Here is a 5,582-nt window from a genome sequence, read left to right as displayed (position 1 = left end):
AGATAAGATGGCAAATGAAGAAGGTCTTATTGTTCAAGACCGCGAGACGTATCTTAATCAACGTGTCCCATGTCCTTGCTCTCAATGCAAGTTGGCAATTAGACGAAAATGCCGATTTTCTATAGAACACGTACGACGATTTGGCGAGTTTCAATCTGAGATCATTGATCAGGCGATTGCGGATTTTCAGCAAACGGTAATTTGAAGTTAGCATTTTTCATGCATTGTACTCTCAAGCTAATTGAAAACCATACACAATAAGACTGGGTCTTATTGGCAAATTTTGTATCCAGGGGGGTGATGTCTCGACCCAAGGGGGAGTGCACCCTTTGCGGCCAATTAGAAGAGTTTCTGGACGTGCGATGGATGGATTGCAGGAGCCAATCGACCACTCGCAAGGCCCATCTATACCGTCAATGCCAGAGGAGACAGACAACCTTTTCGACTTGCCTACAATCTTGGAGTCTGAGATGGAGGCAATGATCGATGCATTGATTCCCATGGATGTTGAGACATCTGACCCGCTTGGAGAGGAAGCATCCATACCATTATATGATGGGTGCCGAGTATCTCGATTGAAGACATTGCTTGCACTCTTAAGTGTGCAAGCAAAATACGGTTGGAGCGATACGAGTGTGACTGAGTTATTCAGGTACCTTGCACACAGACTTCATTGTTTTTTTTTAAACAATATTATTGCAAACATTTGTGTTTTTTCAAGGTGTTTTATGATTTTTTTCAGGTTATTGAAATATCATATATTGCCACCTGCAAACACCATGCCTGAGTCTCGTGATAATGCACGACATGTTTTACGGAAGCTTGGCATGGACTATAATAACATCCATGCATGTATCAACGACTGCATATTGTTTCGAGATGAATACGAGACTATGGAGACCTGTCCAAAGTGTGGTGCTCACAGGTATCGACAGGACTTGCAAGGGCAGACCATCCCTCAAAAAGTTCTCAGACACTTTCCGCTCATCCCCCGCATAAACCCATGTTTCGCACGTCTGCCATGGCAAGCTTGACAACGTGGCATGTGCAGAATAGGTCCACGGATGGAGTTCAACGAATATTAGCAGATTCGCGCGCATGGAGCCACATTGACTCTACCTTCCCAGGCTTTGCGCGAGAGCCAAGGAATCTTGGGCTCGGTCTCGCCATGGATGGTGTGAACCCATTCGGTCTGCGCTCGACTTCTTACAGTGTGTGGCCTATAGTGCTTGTCAACTACAACATTTCTCCATGGCTTTCTATGAAGAAAGGACATCTTATCCTTAGCTTGCTCGTCCCGGGCCGCTACAAAGTAAAAAATATGGACGTGTATCTTCGTCCATTAGTCAATGAGCTTAAGATTTTGTGGGAGCAGGGGTCACGGTGCAAGATATGAGCAGGCGCGATGGTCGGCGGTCAGCCAACATTTGAGCCATTCTCATGTGGACGATGCATGACTTTCCGAGATTGGAAGAGTGCTCAGGTGAGCAGACCTTTGTTCTCGCTGGTAATATCTATATTTTATTTCATTCAATCAAGTATTCACTAGGTCATGGATCGCCTTGCAGGTCTCGTTACCTCAGGTTATCATGCATGTCCATTGTGTGGGCCACAGTTAGACTCCCGAAGGCCACGAACCATGAAGAAGATGGTATATCAAGGACACGCCGCTTTCTTGCCGGAGGATCATGAACTCAAGGAAGGTTTTCTTGGACGACCTCCAGCACGTATGAACGTTGCAAGCTGGTACGAGCTGAAAATGGTAAACCCGGAATCACATCCAAATGGAATGCGACGGTTCTCAGTTTTCTACGAGTTGCCATATTGGACCCACTTACAGGTCAACCACTTGTTGGATCCCATGAATATTTTCAAAAATGTGGGCAGCTTGCTATGGGACCACATCACAGGAAAGAGAGACACTATAGGGTCACGAATGGATTTAAAGGAGGTAGGTAAGATGGAGGCGCTTTGGCCGCAGTGGAGTGCTGAAGGGGGAGTGCAGCTTCCTCGCGCTCACTAGGTTTTGTCTACCAAAGAAGAGCGCATTGTGAAGCAAGTAATCAAGTCTATCCGCACTCCGATGGGTATGATGCGTTCTCTCAGGTCCGCATTTTCTAAAGATGACCAAATGTCTGGGCTAAAATCCCATGATTGGCATAAGATATCCAGCGAAGGGACAGAGGTCTCAATGGAGGAGTGGGAGTTCTCGAGGGGATGTAGTCCAAAGGTAATGAGGGGTTTAGAATGTGTCATATCTAAATTTGCTTGCTACATCTAATTTGAGTATTTCAATGTGCAGTACAAAATATATAGTGCAGCATGGTCACGCGGACGGCATTTTCGGGTGGAGCATATTGACCAAATGCGCTCCACAATGGACTGTGGTGTCATGTCAAGGTTTGAGCAATGGATCCGAACACGGTTGTGGATGAGATGGAGTATTTTGAGAACTTGCAAAGTATTATTACGGTGGATTACCGTAGCTTCTCCATGATACTATTCGATGTGCAGTGGTTCAAAGTGGTACTTGGAGGAGCAGGAGCAACAGTTCGACGAGGTCCATCTGGATTTCTCGAAATAGATTCCGAAAAAAAATGGATGGATTTGCGCGACACCTTTGTGTTGCCGGCCCATTGTGAACAGGTACAAATAGTCATTTGCTTGCTAATTGTAATACGACATGGTTTATGTCACAATGGTTTGAAGTCACTTTGTAAGTGTTTGTGAACAGATAATCTTCTATCCAAACCCTCGATAACCTCGATGGTGGTATGTTATACCTTCAACTCCTCGAGGTGCGAGAGTATATGATCAAAGCGATGTTCCAGGCATAGATGAAGAAAATATGCAAATAGAGGGATCGAAATTACAAGGGGTGGAGGCCACCGCAAGCTTGGAGCCCGCATCGGCTAACAATGATGGAAATACAGAAGTCATAGAATTTTTTGAGAACGAGGCAGACTCGTTCTTTTGTGGTGACATGTCTATCGACCTTCCAGTGTATGCAGAGTTGTGTCAGAGATTAACATGGGACCATAGAATACTTCATTCTTGGAGAATTGTATTACTCAATTCGTTGTTTAGATCTTCCATAAAGGTAGATAAGATATGCATTTTGAGAGGGATTTTTCAAAAATGATTTATATTAATGTGCTTTTATAGTTTAAATTGATTATTCTAACATCATTTTTTATCTGTACAGGTATCGACATTTTCAGGATGAGTCGAGGGATGAGCGATGAGGAGTTTCAGAACATGATGGCACGCATGTCTCTAGATCAGCTCGCGAGATTTAGAGAGATAGCAGATCAGGAGCTGTCTCGTTCTTCGTCAGGGCGCTCTGCTAAATCAACTTCAGCTAGATCAGCTTCAACGCGATCGGATGCTTCAGCTTCGAGCAGACGATCTCGACGCTCGCGACTTGGGCCAGAGGGAGGGACTGCGACTGCAGGAGGATCAGGGGGGTGCTGCTGTGGAGACACAGACGCGGTGTCTCCGTCTTATCGTTCACCTGGAGCTGCGTCACCTCCAGGATTTGTCACACCTGTGGGGACGTCCACTCCAGTTACTCCGGCTTTTTCGCAGCCGTCGGCAGATGGCACGCCTTTTGGTGGCACTCCTTTTGGTGGCACCCCCTTTTGTGGCACCCCCTTTGGTGGCACCCCTTTGAGTGGCACTTCGAGAGAGGGTACCCCCGTCGGTACACCGGATGTACAGGGGTCTCCTGGATATGCCCAGGAGCGTGGACGGAGATGGGAGAGGGCCCATCTTAGGCATACTCGTAGGGATTATGGATACCTAGTGGATGGCAGGTCAAGAGCCATCATCATGAATGATGAGGGGAGGAGGGTGATGGCTCGCATGAGGGAGTTGTGCCAACAAGTTTTTCGGCACAACGTCCTGGATCATTGGAGGAACATACCGGAGGGGAGCAAGGACTACATAGTAGCATCCTTGCACAAGGAGTTCCCGGTGCCAGCCGCAGTGGATAGATTCTCTACGGGCTGGATGATGGAGTGCATGCGTGCATACATGTCACATAGACGATCCGACGTATGCAAGGCAATCAAGAGTGGGGCTCCAAAGCCCGAGTGGTTAGATGCAGACGACTGGCGTCGACTGAGGGAGGAGGCTAGAAATTCACCAGGACGTTGGAGTCAGCAGTAGCGGGAGGCGGCGAGGGCACGAATCGAGGCCGGATCGGTACATCATCTTGGGAGTGGCGGCCACAGGACATATTTGGAGGACTTTGTAAGTTTCTCTTTTGTTTTTCTTATTTGTTTTTTTGAGATATTCTTTGTACTGACAATCATGTTTCTAACAGTTAGCATTTTGTTTTCTTTGCAGCACTCCGTTACAAATCGCGATCCGCAAGGCCTTGAGACTCGATATGCAGAGAGGCATGGTTTCAAGGCATTGATCGACCGATTGTATAGACGCGGCGGCCTTGTAAGTCACTCATCTTTCTTGTCCCTAGTTACCATGAGATATTTGAATGCATTATTGTATGGTGGATTGATATGTTGTTTCTTTTTCTGCAGAATCCGTTTGATGCTCCTTTGCAGCGGGACGAGCTTTCGGGGAACGAGGATTTGTAGCTCGCCCTTGGATCCTTAGAGCTCACACATCTTTAGTTTTTAGTCGCCCGATCTATATAGACATTTTCTATGTATTAGTGATATCCTTTCATGATTGTACCAATCGCATTTTATGCGATATCATGTATTTATTTCATGTATCAGTTTTATGATTTCAGTATACATTCTTTTTGTTTGCAAACCCTTTGTATGCAGCAGTGCATAAACTATTTTGTATGGCTCTCATACAGCACACAGTGCTATATGTGGCAGGGCAGCTTGCTGCCCTGCCACAAAATTTTTTTTCTCTGTTACCGTCGCTATTTGCGTCGCAAATTTACTGCACGCATCGCTATTGGCGTCGCTATGAGCATCGCAAATTCTCTGAAACCATCGCTATATGCGTCGCAATAATTGCGACGCACATAGCGACGCATATAGCGACGATTCTATGGCGTCGTCAATAACGACGCTTTTTGCGACGACGGGGAAAAATTTTGTTGTTTGTATTTTCGTCGCTTTAAATGTCGCTATAAGGTCTATATCTTGTAGTGGATATGTATGAAGTCATTCAAGAGTTTGTTGAGAGTGAACATGAGAATATGGAAGAAGAAGAGGTAGAAGATGAAGACATTGACATGGTAGAGGATACTTCTTCTGACATTACAGATCCATAAGACTTTGGCACATGCCAGAGGATGTCCAGGTTAAGAGGGGGTGGATGTCATGCTGTTACGTGTATGCAGTGTGAAAAACTCTAGAATGCATCATCATTCGGCTTTCTTATTGATCTAGAGAGCTAAAGCCATACTAGCCATTAATGTTAGTGTCCCTAGTGTGGATGGTTCAAAAATACTAGAGTTTTTGTGTAAGTTTAGTCTATTTTTGATATTTTAGATATTATTTCTTGTAAATATCCAAAATCTGTAGACAACTTCTAGAATAGTATGACATGTAAAAGAAAGCAAGTACCTTTCAACCACCATTTTTGGGGGATTTTTT

The 5,582-nt window shown here is 45.3% G+C and overlaps 1 long non-coding RNA gene across 1 annotated transcript; it reads left to right on the top strand.

Moving 5' to 3' along the window:
* Window positions 1-4,304: 4,304 nt before the first annotated feature.
* LOC148016953 (uncharacterized) lies at window positions 4,305-4,629 on the top strand. The gene is made up of 2 exons (XR_015687970.1): window positions 4,305-4,452; window positions 4,545-4,629. It is a non-coding gene; the product is annotated as an uncharacterized LOC148016953 (long non-coding RNA).
* The last annotated feature ends 953 nt before the right edge of the window (window positions 4,630-5,582 follow it).

This window comes from Lygodium microphyllum, chromosome 22 (assembly GCF_053477565.2).
Source record: "Lygodium microphyllum isolate KBCC chromosome 22, Lygodium_microphyllum_v1.1.10, whole genome shotgun sequence".
Classification (NCBI taxonomy): domain Eukaryota; kingdom Viridiplantae; phylum Streptophyta; class Polypodiopsida; order Schizaeales; family Lygodiaceae; genus Lygodium; species Lygodium microphyllum.
The sequence above is the reverse complement of the archived record's forward strand: the minus strand, read 5'-3'. Positions and strand labels throughout refer to the sequence as shown.